Genomic DNA, 16,477 nt, shown 5'->3' with positions numbered 1-16,477 from the left:
TAACAACAAACACTGAAGTAGTATGCTAGAATGAGACAAGTGATGAAAGCAAATATGAAGAACTTATAAAAAAGATGGAGGGAAGACAAATGAAACCATTTTGCTGAACAAGATCTTAACATAGAAGTTACATCTCTATAATAGTTTCTGTAGCAAACTAAGCACAGCAGGCAATTGTTAACAGACGAGGTACCACTACCATAAATTTGTAGCCATTCAACATTTTTTTTTAATATATAAAAGTTTAAATATTATTTTTACTTTTACGTACTGTAAGAGCTTCCAACAATCGCGTCTTCATAGACATGCCCTATAGCACTATGGGTTACTTCTAAGAAAAAAATGAACTTTGAAATCGGCATTGAAACAACTCAGAGCTAGCTTGTTTGCAATTGGAGTACTTGTTACAGATTCAAACAGTATAGAACCACAGAAATTGGGAAAGAAAAATTATTTTCAATAAAAGAAAAAAGATTCTGCCTTCTAATATCTACTATTTGTGCAGTATTTAAGCATCCCTAATCCTTAACATTAACTTTCCAGTACAATTACCTAAGGAACTCTCACATTTGTTTTATTCCATAAACAAGTCAGGTTAGTAACTCATCACAGAGTTGTAGACCACAGTTAGCAGGGATCTTATGTAGGAAACGATTACTATTTCTCCTATTTAGCAAATCAAAAATACTTTTGTTTCTCCTGAGGAAAAATGACTTTTAGGAAGAAAAAAAACCAAGCTGAATTTGAGAAATCCCAGATTGTTTTGGGAAACTCATCCTGAAATGGATTCTGTATCAAGTCAAACAATTTAGCCAGAAAGACTAGAGGAGCAATAGTCACATATTGGAAAACAACGTATCATGGGAACCCTGGCAACAGCAACAAGCAGCAGAGCAAATAAGGATGGAAAGCTCTGAGTGTTCACAAGTAATCCCTTAAAAATGAGGAACTCAAGAGAAACCGGAACGGGTGTAATCTTCAAGGGACTGAGGTTTGGAGAACATTCAGAGAGGAAGATGACAATGACAGAGTAAATAATTTGACCCAGAACAACAACTGGATAGTAGCATGACTACCCAGTATCAGGAGAAATTCTTTCTTCCATTTTTACCCAAATTCTTCACTCTTAGTTTAAAAAAAAAAAGTCATATTATAGTATCTAAATGAATTAATAAAACTGAAGTAGTAATTAAATATAATAGCTGAGATGGCAGCAGAAAAAAGTTAATAAGGGCCCCAAAACAACACTATTTTTAATGGAAAGAATATCAACAGTTTTCTAGACAGAATTCATCCTCCCCCTCCAAAATTCATGCAGGAAAAGACTTAACTAAACTCTAGTGAAGCTCCAAAAAACCCAAGGGACAACAGCTATACCATTGCCCCACACCTCGCCATAACCCTGACAATGAAGGTGCAGGAAAATAAATGGAGTATGGCTGAAAGAACAAATTGAAAGACAAAAATGGGATGATTCAAACTAAACAATGGAGCTGGGAGATGAGGAAAAAATTGCTTGGAGTACATGCAATGTGAACCAAACCTCTGTTTAAGCTCTGCACCTAGGAATTTAGAAAAGGACAACAGCCCAAAGCCAGCTACACTGCTAGACACAGTAAGGAGTGGCAGGCAGCATGCCCCAAGACATTCAGTGAATTAACCCACAGTGCTTTGGGTAAGGTGCCTGCACCACTCAACAGAGTGGGACAGGAGGTACTAGATGGAGAGAAACTGCCACTTTAATAGGAACAAGGGACACACGGCAAAGCAAGAAACCTATGGCCTGTTTTTTAAGCCAACTGTACACTGCTACAGATCAAAAAGAACACAGTAAGATAGACGTAGGTTTTACTGATTTCTGCCTGAATATTTCCCTAAAGCCCCCAACCTATTCCCAACATTACCCAGATGTCAAGATGCCATCTCTGCTATCCTTGCTCTCCCTTCTCATACCACAGATGCAACAGGCACAGAGACATCATAGGTCAATCTGGCTTTGTCAGTTTTGCTATGAAAACTTCAGCAAGTCAGTCTCTGAGCCCAGTGTTTTCCAGTATGCAAAGTTATGGTATTCCATAATGGTCAGACTGTGGGGCAACGTTACTGCTTCTGCAGTTTAGCAGAGTTTGTTGTTCTTCCTTCTTAGAAAGCACTGACTTTCTTTAAAGCACCCTGATGAAATTCTTCGCTATATAGATTATTGATAGGTTTACATTACCATAGCAGGTGAATAATCTATGTATTTACCCTTGGAATGCTCCTACATTGTATTGCAGTACTATTACTTCCCTCATTTTCAGATGAAAAAGCAAAACACAACGGTCAAGTGGCTTACGGTTATCTAAGACCTTTGGAGCATAGAACCAAACTTTACACTTAGTAAGGGTAAAGCCACACCTACACCATCTCTCACTGCTGCCACCTTCTGACTTGCTTATGGGCAGGCAGTGTTTAGTACTACATCTGGAGCCTCCCACCATCACTTTAAAAATAACCTTTCTGGCAAAGGCTACACACAGGTTAATTTTCCACCGGATTAATACCTCAAGAAAGCTAAATCAAGGTTAAAGAAAGATTTAACTAGATACTTGCAGCTTTAAGAACTGTTTGTCAAAACACGCCATAGTTCATTATTTGAAGAAAATGTTTTAATCGGTTTTCACTGTTGCAGGGATATATAAGCAGCACATAAATTTTCTACTTTCAGTGCAACGGAGCCAATCGTTTCACCAATGTGGTTGAGAACAGCTACAGAAGTACTTCCTTCATAGTCAGAAGCCTATATTTAGTGCTGCACTGAGTAGCAGAACAATGAAAAGAGCCTACCTTCAAATACCAAATTAATTACACACATACAAAGGTGAACAGGAATAATTCCGTTTCTTTTACCTTACTCCTCTTTAAAGAAATCATTCATTGAAACAGATTTTACTCCTTGAAGCATTTCTTTTTTTTTTTTCTGTGGCCAGTTGCACTCCTAATATCCACTTCTGCTATTAATATTTGCATTATCTGGATCAGATTTTCCAGCCTCTCGAAAAATACATTACTAGGCCACGCCAAACATTTTGGCAGTACTTCTTCAGGAGAGAAAAGAGCGGGGGTAGAGAGAAAGCTCAAAGTTGCTCTTACTCTCATTGCCTGTCTTTCAGGAGATGCTGCTACTTTCAATGTGTCAAAGCTGACTCAAATGTCATGAACAAGTAAATCACAAAGACTGGAAATACATGTATTTTCATTCCAATTCCCAAGAGAAGATAAAAGGTTACACTACAGCTATTTTGGGCATTACAGAGAGGAATAAGCATACTAGTCAAACAGATGGTGTCTCATTTTAACTCCTAGCAGATTCATATGCAACAATACCAGCACAGAGGCTGACCAGATTTAAGACCTCCAGTTCTAAAAAGAAAGCTTTATTCCAAGCCTGAAGTTATAAGAGGGTTAACGCATGTTAAATTAGCAGGCTTGTGAAGATGAATATCACCTACCACCAACCCACACTATGTGCGATTTTAACATGTGCTTTTATCCCTGAATTTCGGAAAGCATTGCATTTACTTTGACTTGTGAAAGAAGAAAGTAGAACTAACCTGGCACAGAGTAGTAAAATACTCCCCCTGATGACTCAAAAACAGTATTCATTCTCTGATCTTTCAGCAGTGTTGGCTTGACTTACTGGTATTAAAAGACAGATCAAAAGAAATTTTCACTTGGCTCAGCAAAATCATGCTTTTTCTATTGATTCAGCTGCTTTTAGTATCATACTTATGAAAGCTTTCCACTGACATATAGCATCAAATTAGCTAAAAAGTAGAAACTTAGACTTTAAATAATTTACGATGACTAACTCAACCATATTTGAACACAAAATGGGAAAAAGTCCTCTAACCCAGACCACTTGTAACCATCTCTGTACTTTCACCCCAGATCTTCAGCATGTCTGCTCTAACCACTCTCCACAAAGCTGGAGTCAAAAGAAGCAATATCCATCTTGTATGTGATAGCTGCCTTCATGCTGTTGAGAAAGATACCCAAAAAGCTTTACTCTGTCTAAAGACCGTTGTCATTAAAAAAAGCCTGCTTGCTGCAAAACCTGGCAGCTTATTGCATTAGTATTACTTAAAACAAGCCACAAAACAGGCAGGACAAAAATTCTGATCAGAAGGTAACAGGACTCATTAACAAACCAGTGGCTTACGCTGCTTTACCACTTCCAAACTTTCATATGCATGATACGACAGTTTCATCTCTTCTCTTCAGAAAGCAATTTTCCTTCCAGATTTTTTTTTTCAAGTGAACTGGTCTGGGGAGCTTTTAATTAAGTGCAACTCTTAAAAACTTTATTAATATAACTGTAATGGCCTTTATCTGGGGCTGCTTTTTTTAAACGTTTTTTCTTCTCCAATTAAATGTAAGTCCCTCCCTGCAGCATTACAAAGATGTCCAGTTGTGCCCATTAAACACTGCCCAGACTCCCTCAGACAACATTTGACAGACTGGGAGAACCTAGCAGAAAGACTACCCTATCTACACCTCCTTACCTACACTCATTCCTAAGAACCTGCTACCAGATGCTGACAGGAATAGGATACAAGCGTAATATATTTTTAACCTGACTCATTATAGCCAGTTTTGTAAATCTCAGTTAGCTCAAGCACAGTTTGAGACGAGGAACACTGAGTATGCATGTGCCCCACCAGGCAGAAATAGTGGCAAACTAGCCCCCGCACCTCAGGAACACAGACCGAGTAGGGTCACAAGTACCTGTTCTAAAGTGCACAGGCCTATTGCCAGACCTCTGAAAAGAGTTTCTGCACTTCTTTAGAGCAAAGGAAGGGACCCAAAGTAGCAACGACTCATGATTACAGCACAAAAGCATGCATTTGGGAACAGTGCTTAGTGTTTGCTGTAGATGCAACAGTTGCTGTATGAAACCTGTGGCTTAATGCTTTGTTGATTAAACATGAACATGTGTATTCAAAACATAATGCGGTTTGTTTTGTTAGTTTTGCACTAATATGAGACACTTTTGGCCCAAGTTTTGATATATCAAAGGTATGATCATTGTTCCATATTTACTTTTAACCACCTTTCTTGGCATGGATGTAATGAGTATTTCACTGCAAGGTCAAATAAATTCAACTTCAGCTGACTAGTTTTGAAAATGCTTTTTAAAGAACTAAAGGACTATACTTCCTAGACTCAAGCAATAAAAATACTGATGCCCACCCATAGCCCTCTACTTCCAGTAGATTCAATTATGCTTTTTTAGAGAATACACACAAATTGCATAAATGCTGCACAGCTAAGCAGCCACACACACAAATATGCTAGCTCTTCAATATCCACCTCCACAACCTCAGCCACTCAGGTATATAGAAACCGGGCTTGACAACTTGCTTGCCAATGGGAATTGAGCAGTCATGCATTTACAGCCTCAGCCAAAAACCAGAATGTTTCCTCCCACATTCATGGCAGAGTCCACATGAAAAAAAAAATACACAAATACACCCAAGACAACACAGAAATGGATTTGTTTGAAGTAAGTCTCAAGTTTACCTACCACTAAGGAAATGGATTATAACCAGATCCAAAACCAAGCAAGAACAAGGTGCTTGGTTCCTGAACTTTTGTTCAACTTGGTTTCCACCAGAACTCCCAAGTCACTGTCTATAGAATTGCCTTCCAGCTGGCCAGGCCCCTCAGCCTATACTGATGGATGGGGAAGTTCCTCCCACAGTGCAAACAGCCATTTCGTGGAAATGCTTAAACTGTTATTTTCAAGCACAGCCTCACTGAACACAGCAGTTATCCAGTCTTGAGATCATCCAGTCAGTGATAACAGGATCAATAACTGTACTCAATCACAATCCTAATGCAAAGCATGAAGACAAAACATCTCAGCCAGTAAGTCAATATGAACACATGAGGAAACAACTGGAATCCCGGACACCTCCAAATCACGAGTTTTCTTAAGCCATCTCCATCGGTAACAGATCCCTATCTGGGGGACTATTACAAATGGAGAAACATCACTCCAGTCAGCTATTCCCTTTTATCTCTTCTAATAGGACAAAGATACACTTCTTAGGATGCAAGATGGTACTAAGTTTCTGTGGTAGCCTATGAAATCAAATAACTTACTCAGTACTGCTTAAGGGTATAACTTACATAAGGTCTATACCATGTTATGAACTGCAATATTATAGAGAAGCATTTAGATTAGCTAGGTACTAGGACAGTCCCACTGCATTACCCACCAACAAGCAGATGAAATTACTCTGCCAGCCCAAGAACAGGCTCTAACAATCCTGTCTTTAACCATTACCTGCAAGAGCTAATAAAGAGCTAACGTTGAATTAGGAGTATATAACAAATGATGACTCTTTGACTTCTAGTGAGGGACTGAATGAGGCGACACCTCCGGCACCAATCACACACACGTTGGTCTTCCTCACAAATCCGGCGTGAGGTCTCCGGCACTAGTGGAGCACAGTTGTTCTCAATCTAAAAGCTGCCATCCTCACTGAATGGGGTGAACTGAAGAGGGTTAGAGATAGCAATAGTGCTTTCCTTCCTGAAACACATGCTTAACTTTTCAAAGTCTCTTATATAGCCTGCCCACAGAGGAGAAAACCCATGCTATACCAGCACTTCCTTAATAACCTTGCACTAAAAAAGTAGGTCAGCAAAAGCAACAGTGGTTCACAGCTGGTTCCTTAAGTTTGTTAAAGTATAAGCATTTTTTTAAAAAAAGTAAAGGGGTAAAGATCCTCCTCCAGGTTTCACAACCATCAGCGCCTAGAGCCATTCTCTCTGCAAGTATATTGTTTTACTTTGCAATAAGTAGAAACTGCCTGCAAAGACCACGCCAAAATTCATTGTTGGTACAGCCTCATACCAAGCTCCAGTCAACTTTCAGCTGATTTATTGCCGTCTCCACAAACACACAAAAAATCATGAGAAATGGCTAAAGTTGTTGCATGATAGTTTCTCCCCTTTTCGATGAATGTCTGTGCTCTCACCTTTTTCTTCAGCAAACATCTAAAAAACGACGGAGAAAGACTTCCTCGATGGAAGGTATGCTTCATTGGTCTACTCAATTCCCTAACTGTTCTTTAAACTGATCTAAACTTTAAAAATAAAACTAGGTTAGGAACCAGAGCATGGGGGACTAGGAAAAAACTTAGCTTGGGAACAATACCTTCACTCATTTTAGTAGCAACCAAAAAACATATCTGACTATTACGGAATTTGTTGGAGTTTCTGTTTACACGAACGTTTAAAGGCTTACTTGGGCAAACTACCTAGAGAATACACACAGCACGCTGAGAAGAGTAGAGGAGGTCTGAAACTAGCAGTTATCGGAACGTGCCATGAAAATGGACGCACTCCCAGCAAGTGACAGACACCATAAGAAAAGAACCCTAAATAGGTATGTTTCTTTACAGAACTAGTGGAGTTCCTAAACTTAGCAGAGTATTTAGAACTGGCATCTTCTGGGCTGCCAGGGCTACATCTGAACAGACCCTAAAAATTAATGGATGCCTTCAAGTGGTTCCCTGGGAGTGTCATCTGCAACACACACACACATTTTGCTTTTTCAAAAAAATATTTCCTTAGATTGCCTCAGCTACACCAGACTCCTCTTAGAGATGAGAGCTTGGGACACTGATAAAGGAGTTAAACCAACACTAAAACTAGTTTGTTTTTCCCCCCACAAGCTGGAATTAACACCTGAAGCATTTAAATGACTTTGCCAAACCAGAACCAAAACTTAACACCCAGTTACTCTTCCAGAACAAACCCTCTGAAAACCAACACCCACAGTACAAGTGTGAGCAGGATGAAAACTGCCCTGCAGACCAGAAAGCTGCAGTTTGTCACAGCCTTTCCACCCCTACCACACTGCAACAAGCCCTCGCTGCTGTGCCATAGCATCATTCTACAAACCCATCAGCCTGACTTCTCACGGGTATTCACTGCAAACTAACCAAGCTGCTGCTCCAGAAGACTCGCATGCTCTTCCACAGAAAAGGGAAAAAAAAAAAAAAGCTAATTAACATCCACGGAGCCATACCAACCTGGGCTTTCCCTTAGCAAAAAGGCAGCTAGGTCTTGCTTTTGAGACCTATTTGTGTTGACCTTGCACTTGGCATAAGCATGAACACACCCATTTGTCAGGTCTGCAGTGAGCTGTGGCTCCCATGCCCCAGCACTGGTGTGGATAGGTTCAGCTGGAAACCCAGCTCACTACCCCAGCATTAAGGAGCTAAAACCAGACAGCAGTGCTCAGGTGCAGCATGAACAGCACGCCAGTATGAACAGGAAAGCAAAAGACTGGAGCTACAGGTTATCCCAGCTGAAACCCTGCGTTGTGAAGGATCACAACGGCCACGCACCCTGAAATTTCCATCAAAAATGTTTTCGTGTTACTGAGTCAGTCAACCACGCTTGGCCTGAATCAGGTAAGTTCAGCTATAACAGACCCTGAATAAAAGCTGCTTTTTTTTTTTTTCATTTCTCCAATTTTAATCATTATTCAGCCTCAGACTTAGTGCAATGCACTGTGTCACTGCTCCTTACGAACAGGACAAGTGATATTACCTCTCACTGCTATTACCCACTGAAGCATAAGATGCTTGTTCAGCTCTCTCCCACAGACAGTGATTTACAAACACAAAGCCTCTATGGGTCTGCTACTTCTACTGATCCCAGAAAAGACTACAGTCTTTCTGCTCCACACCAACATACCCAGAGACCATAAAAAGCACGTTTATTTGCTAACAGGACAATCGCCATGGCAACTAACTTCCAGGAAAATCACAGTCAACAAGTCCAGGACAAAAAACCAAACCTAGAAAGCATTTATTAAGGGAGACTAATCAGCACACGCAAATCTGAGAAATATGGAAATTTGCTAATTTCCCTCTGAAGAAACCACAAGTGGAGGTGTCTGCAAAATTCTCACCACAACCCATCATGCAAGTTGAACCAGTGACACTGCCACCTGTCTCAACATCTCAGTGCCCTTTAGCATTCTTAGAAGTTTTTTTGTCCCCTTTTAGGGTAGTTTTAGAGCAACATTTCTCTAGTGTACAAATTCACCTTTCAGACCATCTATTTATGCCAAAAGAAAATTTTATTTTATACTCAAATTCATTGCCATTCTACACATTAACATTCACTATTAGTCATATGAAACTGAATAATGAAAATACAGTTATTGCAAATAAAACGATGATTTTCATGAAATTGAGTGTTCTACGAAAGGTAGATCAATCTCATCTTACAGACAAGGAAACAAAAGTAACTTGATTAGGGTTGTGTCAAACAATCTACGTTATTTCACCAATATTCAGAGAGAGACTAAAAATTGTTCATTTAAATATTTTTCACAGAACAACAGCATTTTTGGGCAACGTGCATCAATTTTGACTGATGGAATTACAAAGACCGTAGCTTATTTATATATGATTAAAATGGCACCTAGTTTAAAGAATACAAAACAAATCCTTAATCCAAGTCCCCGCTACACTATCTAAAACACACACTAAGATATGGACAGCTCTGCAAACTATTTCACTAGTGTGTTTCTCCAGTTTTCATGAAACCAGCTCACGGGAAACAGAGACTTTTCTGCCAAATGGTATTTTAGTATAGTACCACAGACAAATAGCAATGCCCAGGCTAGACTGAGGGACCCCTCTGAAGATTCTTGCAATAAGTTCTGCCCACATATAATGGAGAAATTTAACAAGCTACCACCTGGAGATCCTAACTCTGCTTGCTGGGGAACAACAGGAGGGATAACTGCAGCCATGAGAAGGGTCCCCTTCTCAACAACAGCACACCCCTGTCAGCCCTATATTATTCAGTCCACTTTGTGTTCCTGTTACAGGAACAGTAACATTGTACCATTAAGGCAGGCAGGTTAAGTCAGTCCCTTCCTCCTGTACCATCTCTCCTTCCGTCAATGGAGCTCATGAATGAAAGCTGTTAAGAAAAGCTTGTCTACTGAAGACACGTTGTGCAGCTGCAGAGCATGCCAGAGTACTCAGTCAAGTATCTACTTTCAGCACATCAGTTTTCGTTAAAAAAAGACTAATGAATAGTCCACTCTTCTATAAAACTGAGATGTTTGTCTGACTTTCGCTGTAACCTGTAATTAATTGATAGACTGCCATGGCCCAGAAATATTAGCATGAACACCTACATCCCATGGGAGAGACATTTCCAAGTAGTTTATGAAAGAGCAAATAGTATCAACGCACACTAACCTCTTTCAAGCCCACACAGAAGAGATTAGCTGACCTCCTCATTCCAGCTTTAGAATTCAATGTGAAATTACAGCTAAAAGCCTTAAGATAAAATACAGCTGAGCAAACTGGCAAATGTTCTGCAATTCTTAAACAGGAAAGTTTCTCCATCTTCCGTTACCTAGGTGTGACAAAGCTGTACAGCCACAAAGTGAAGTCCCAGCTTTGCTAGCTCGTACATTACAGGCAGATCGCTCTGAGACTGCTGCTGTGAGTTGCTACACACCTGCCTCTCAAGTAGGTATTTCAAACCTCCGAATACTCTGCAGTGTATTACAAACTCCTAAGCAAGTTACACAGAGCAAAAGATTATTGTGCTGTGACTGCGCGCAGGAAGGCAAGCAAGCCCTGCTTCACTTCTAGTCTTCTCCAGAGACGCTTTCCAATTCAAGGCAGCTATCTTAAAACTTGATTTGAATGCTTTCTCTTTACCTAACCAGAGAAATCACCAATGTCTCCCAAGTGCATTTCAGTGACTATTTAATGTTTGTCAAATGCTCAGAAGAAGAAATCTACAGAGCTTCATAGCATTTGAGAACTGAACGGCAAAGCAATGAAGGCTCAGGTCATACACCACAAGCAGACTGCTCTTCTGAAAGGCACCTTTCAAGGATTCCTACGGCAGATTCAAATGAGGTCAACTGCCATACAATGCCACTTGGATATGCTGGTGCTTGCATGGTCTCACCGTACATGTGTGTACTCCATTGATCTACACTGTTATTCATAGAAGCTTTAGCAATCTGAATCAAGAAAACGTACACCTAGAGTTATCTGCCCCCTCTAATCAGATGGTCTTTTCTTTCCATGTCTTCCCACCTTGACTCCCTCCTTCTCCAAGGTGTGAGAATAAACATAGTTTACCAAAAGCCAGCAGGGAGCCCAAGTTCCAAGAACTTGTATTCTGTTCAGATATCATACTTTTATAAGGCTTTGTTACTTCCCACTCTTGGACAGACTGAGTAAAGTTTCATTCCCCAAACACATTTATTCCCGACTTCAATAGCATGCTTTGATTATCCATTTGTTATAAGATATAGTAGGCATACATACCTTGAAATTGCTCAGACTCACTCGTCTCTTTGCATAGATATGCTCACAGTTGTAATCCAAATGTCCTCAATAAAGATCTATTTTCAAAAATACTTTGAAATATAAATTCCACAGGAAATAGGAAATTCAGAGGAGGGAGGGAGATATGATTTGTTGGCTTTACATTTGCAGACAGCTGCATTTAGTAGTGCAGGTCATTTTCAGAGTAAATCTTGGCAACAAAACTTCTTTGTAGAGGAGAAGGACCTGTCAAAATTAATAAGCATAGTAAGAAAACCCACCAACATCTGATCAGCAACAGAACAGCACCACAGATCCACAGTCTCCTCCACAGAGGGCAATCAACTCTTATTTGAAAGACTGTGTTTCTACGTGCTTTGTCCGTTTAGTATCAGAGTCCAGTAAGTGGTAGGTCTAATAGATGCTGTCAGAAAATAAACTTTCTAAAGCCAGCACTCATACTGACACCAGAGCTGGGAATGAGTAACATTTCTGAAGGAAAAATAAAATGCAGCTAGTAGTATATCTGAGTTAGATGCTGCTTTTAGTTAGTGGATTGTTAGTTCCAATCACATAAAACGTGAGTGATCTCAAACCATGACAAAGAGCTTCTTAAAAAAAAAATCAGCAATTTTCATGTGGTACATGTTGGGGGGAAAAATAATAAAAAAAATCAAATGACAAAACACTTCAAAAAAATGGCACAAAAGCCTTACGTCCCCATTTATTTTTCTTAGGCAAAATCTAGACAAAGTAGATCTTCCTCCATCTACAAGTTGCTTCCATATATTGAAATATTTCTAGATGGCTTGACAGGATTTATCTTGGAACTGAAGCAGACGCAGGTGAATACGACACTCCAGCAAACCAGCCTATTTGGCCCAGGTACACTGCGGGACCATGGCAGTCGCAGAACAGTGGAAGTCCCGCAAGCTGGAGGGCCCTGTTGTCCACAGACACAGGAGACAAGAGCTCCCCAGCACTGAGAGGAACAGCCCCCCGGGCTACCACACCTGGCTTCCTTCCCCTCCTCACGTTTCCAGGTGCATCCCCAGACATGCATCGTCCTATCGACTAAACGCGAAGCCGCCCACTGATCCTGCTGAGGACAGGACCAGCAGCAAGTACAGCACAACTGCCCCACAAACTGGGAGGACTGTATTGCACCGGCCCGGGCTCACAGCGTTACCACCTCAGTGCTCACGCCTGTAGCCCAGACGTGCCTTACAAAGGGGTCGCAGCCCGCAGAGACGCTGGGTTTGAGGTGACGGCCCCTGACACGGAGGTGGTTGCATCGCTCCCCTCTACGCCTCCGCTGGGACCTTCAGCTCACAGCTTTACGTCTCCCGACCCCCAAGGGGCCTCCCTCGCCCTTCCTGCAGGGACAGGGATGTCGCCACACGGGCTTTGGCTATTTCTTACGAACGCACAGCAGGAACTTCTGGTAACGGCGCCAGCCTCAGGTCCAGGCCCCACGTCCCCGCGCGGCGCTGACGCCGCGGCTCTACCCGCGGGGCTCCCTGCTCTGAAGGCCCGCTCCTAGGAGCCCCCTCTGAGAAAGGCAGCGGGCGGGCTCCCCTGCGCACCGGCCTAACGAAACCGACCCCGGACACCTCGCCACGGGCAGCTGGCGGAGCCGGCCGGGATGAGGCCATGTCGGCGCCGCCGACTCGCTCGAACAAAGGAGCAGCGCACCGGCGGGCCGCCAGGAGCCCCCGCTGCCCCGGCCCCGTCGCTGCCGGCGCCAGCCCCGAGGCCACCGGGAGGCGGCCCCGGCCCCGGCCCCGGCCCCGCCCGCCCGCCCGGCCGCCCCCGCGCCCCCGGCCCACCGCGCCCCGGCCCGTTGGCCCGCGAGCTCCCGCCGGCCGCAGCGGGGGCGGCTGGGCCGCGGCCGCGGAGCGAGGGGCGGCGGCTGGGAGGGCGGCGGAGCGCGGCCCGACAGCAGCTGCGGCGGGGGCAGGCGGAGAGCCCGGCCCGGCCCGGCCCGGCCCGCGGCGGCCGCCTCCGCCGCGCACCGCCCCGCGGCCGGCCACTCGGTGCCGCGCCCCGTCCCGCACTCACCGGCCGAGCGCGGCGCCCCCCCTGCGCCGCCGGGGCTGCCCCATCGCCGCGCGCCGCCACACCGCTCGCACCGGCCGCGCGCGACGTCAGCGCGCAGCGGCGTCGCCGGCGGGGGCGGGACCACGCGAGGCCGCGGCCCCGCCCCGCCCGCCTTTGCGGCTGCGCGCCGGGGGCGGTGACTCCCCCGCCCTGCGACCCCCCCGCAGCGCGCGGAGGGGCCGGGCCGGCCCCGGGGAGCCGCCGCCGCAGGAGGCGCCGGCGCCCGGCGCTCGGCTGCGGGTCGGCTCCTGGCCGGCTCGTGGCCGCCGCCGCGCCCCGAGCAGCGCCGGGGGGGCCGCCGCAAAACCTCCGAACCGTCAGCCCCGAGGTGCGGCAAGGCGCCTGGACCGCCTGCCGCCGCCCCGCCGCCCCGCCGCCGTCGCTGCGAGGCAGCGAGGAAGCCTCGGGCGCGGCCGGCCGTTACGCCGGGCGTGATCCGCCGCCTGCCGGGGGCATCTCGGGGGCTTAAAATGCCCCGGTGCCACCGCAGCGGGACTCGGGTTGCCGCAGAACGCGAGGGCGCGCATCAGCTCCCAGGCCCCGCGACCAGGGACCGGCAGAGAGCTGCCAGGCGCCGCGCGCTGTGCGCGTCCACCGCCTCCGTGCTCGCGCCGCGGGAGTTTCCGTGGGCCCTGTGAGGTGCCCACCTGGTGCCGCTGCCGCCGCCAGCAGCGCTGGCTGGGCCGCCTCAGCGTTCACTCGGACTGAGCGCTCACAGCTCTGAGCCCAAGCGAGCCTGTACCCCGCGCTGCACGACGCTGCCCGCACCAAAGAACGTGAAAGCTTCGGCTGATTGCAGGCTGCCTTCTGCTGGGTGCCTGGGTGGGCCGAGGTCCGACAGCTACCTGTGACTGCTTGGAATTTGATTTGACACATCTGCTACCGTTCCAAGATGAAGAATCACTCCCTCTTGGAGATGAGACGAGCGCTTCTGAAGCTATGGTCCTACCCAGAATGTGCTTGCCATTTCCTAATAAACACTTGCCTGAGAGTAGACCAATACTTAGGCCTCCCCAGATCATTTCAGTACATTGTCCAGCACCTCGTGGAAACAGGCTGTACAAAATATGCTGCCATCCACCAGGTAAGACTGAAGTCACTGCTGGGATGGCTCCACAAATCCCCATCGCCGTGCCTGTCCTGGTTGCAGCCTGCTCACCTGTGTTCTTTCCTTCCATTTTCCTCCACCTTTCTGAGAAGAAAATGATCTTAATACTGAGCAATGGAGCCCAACAGGAAACTGTGCAGATGTTAGGGGCAGATGGGATTTGACCTTTGCTCAGCAAAGAGATGTCTCTGTGGCAGAGACGCTCCGAGAAGATACCAAAGAGCAGGATCTCAAGGAGACTGCTTCCACTGACCTGATGATTGCTCTTCATCCGTACACAAATGTGATCTAGGGTGACTGTGCTTGTGTATTTTTAGTGGGCTGCACCCTCTCCAGAATTTGATTCGATGAAAAAATTACCTTGATCTGTGTTTGTCTGATGCAATTGATGTATTTAGCTGCAAAAAGTTGGAATCTATACAATTTGACTGTTTTATTTCAAACCAGCACTCATTACTTTTTACATTTTTTCCCCCTTAAAGATCAAGAATTAACGAACACAAGCCAATATCTTTCCCACCCAAGTCCCTTCCTTACCCCTCCCAGCTATCTTTTCTCTCCCCATTCCTCCCCCAGTTCACACTCTCAAGTGTGACCTGAACTTAGAGCAATGCCCTGGCTGTGACATGCCCGGGTGTACATGGAAGACAAGAGCTGCATGCTGAATTCAAGCACTGCCGCTTGAAGTTACAGTCACAGGGTGTGCAGAGAGGACATGGATCCAGACACGGCAAGAAAACCTAAAGGAAAGAAGGAAGAGATGGGGAATCTTTGTCTGCTGAAGTGAATATACACCACTGACCCAGTCAGAGCCCTGCTGAGGAGTGTGATTGTGATGGATATATCATCTGTCAAGGGTCCCGCTCTCCTCACTGCCCTCCTCCGATGCTTCAATGGTCAAATAAGCCTTATGTCTTTCCATAAACAATTGGTCATCTAAGGTCTGTCCAGGCATTGCACAATTTCCAGGGTCTAGGAAACAAGTCCAATTTATTTAAAGTTGAGAGGAACTTTGTGCCTTCCCCTATCTCCTAAAAGCACTTTGCAGAACTGGTAAGAGGTCTTTTAAAGTTTCTCTTCAAACCTGTTACAGGTTTTTACCCCTCCTCCTTTTCAAAGGTGAATAACCAAACACTGGAATCTTGTGTCAGCACATGAAAACCAGAAAGGGAGACTGACCAAACAAAAAGTGAACCAGACCACCTGAATTTCACTGGCTAACTTCAGAGGAGTATTCAATGTAGATGAACAGCATATATGGTCAAAATTATATTCAGTGTTTACTAATAAGAAATACACAAATAAATGTCTAGTGTTAGATCTCCAGTTGTCATTAAACACAAAAGTAAAAACCACAACATAGTAAGAACATCAGATTCAAAAGTTCACAGGTAATCTGTCGTTTTAGACATCCACAGAAGTGATGAAGTAGGAAGCCTAGGAAATAACTTAAGTGCAACTATCCCTCCCTGCAGAGACTGGGTATTGATGTTTTGGCCTAGTAGTTATAGATAGTCTTTATACATTTTCTAATGGGTCTCTCTGCAATATTTTTCTACATATTTTATCTTGAATTGTATAACGTTTTCAAAAAATATTTTATATTTAGTAATTCAAAGAGGTGTTTACTTCTAATATACAAACAAATACACAGGGAATGGCTTTTATATCACAGCTTTGGAGCATCTTCTCTGGTTTGTTTTTGTTTTTGTTTTTGTTTTTTCAGAACAGCTGAAGCCAAAGGAGGTCAGTATCTTTGAAAGCCTGACAACACAATGTGTTTGTGCATGCACAATTCAGATCTGTCAAACTATGTGTACCTATGGACAGCACCCAACACTTATTATAGAGACTTCTGTTTTGGACACTTACTTGAACTATTGCTGTAATAGAA

The 16,477-nt window shown here is 44.5% G+C and overlaps 1 protein-coding gene across 5 annotated transcripts in view; it reads right to left on the bottom strand.

The window, feature by feature from the left end:
• The window catches only part of TMCC1 (transmembrane and coiled-coil domain family 1), a 92,051-nt gene extending 78,505 nt beyond the window's left edge, over positions 1-13,546 (bottom strand). For 2 of the 5 annotated variants that reach the window (XM_050712680.1, XM_035546757.2), the window contains exons 1-2: positions 13,437-13,546; positions 11,376-11,621 (exon numbers count right to left, since the gene is read on the bottom strand). The gene's annotated coding sequence lies outside the window, so the exon portion shown is untranslated. The remainder of the gene's footprint in view (positions 1-11,375; positions 11,622-13,436) is intronic. The other 3 variants (XM_050712685.1, XM_050712681.1, XM_050712684.1) reach the window with 3 other exon arrangements.
• Between the last annotated feature and the right edge of the window lie 2,931 nt (positions 13,547-16,477).

This window comes from Cygnus atratus, chromosome 10, assembly GCF_013377495.2.
Source record: "Cygnus atratus isolate AKBS03 ecotype Queensland, Australia chromosome 10, CAtr_DNAZoo_HiC_assembly, whole genome shotgun sequence".
Classification (NCBI taxonomy): Eukaryota; Metazoa; Chordata; class Aves; order Anseriformes; family Anatidae; genus Cygnus; species Cygnus atratus.
The sequence above is the reverse complement of the archived record's forward strand: the minus strand, read 5'-3'. Positions and strand labels throughout refer to the sequence as shown.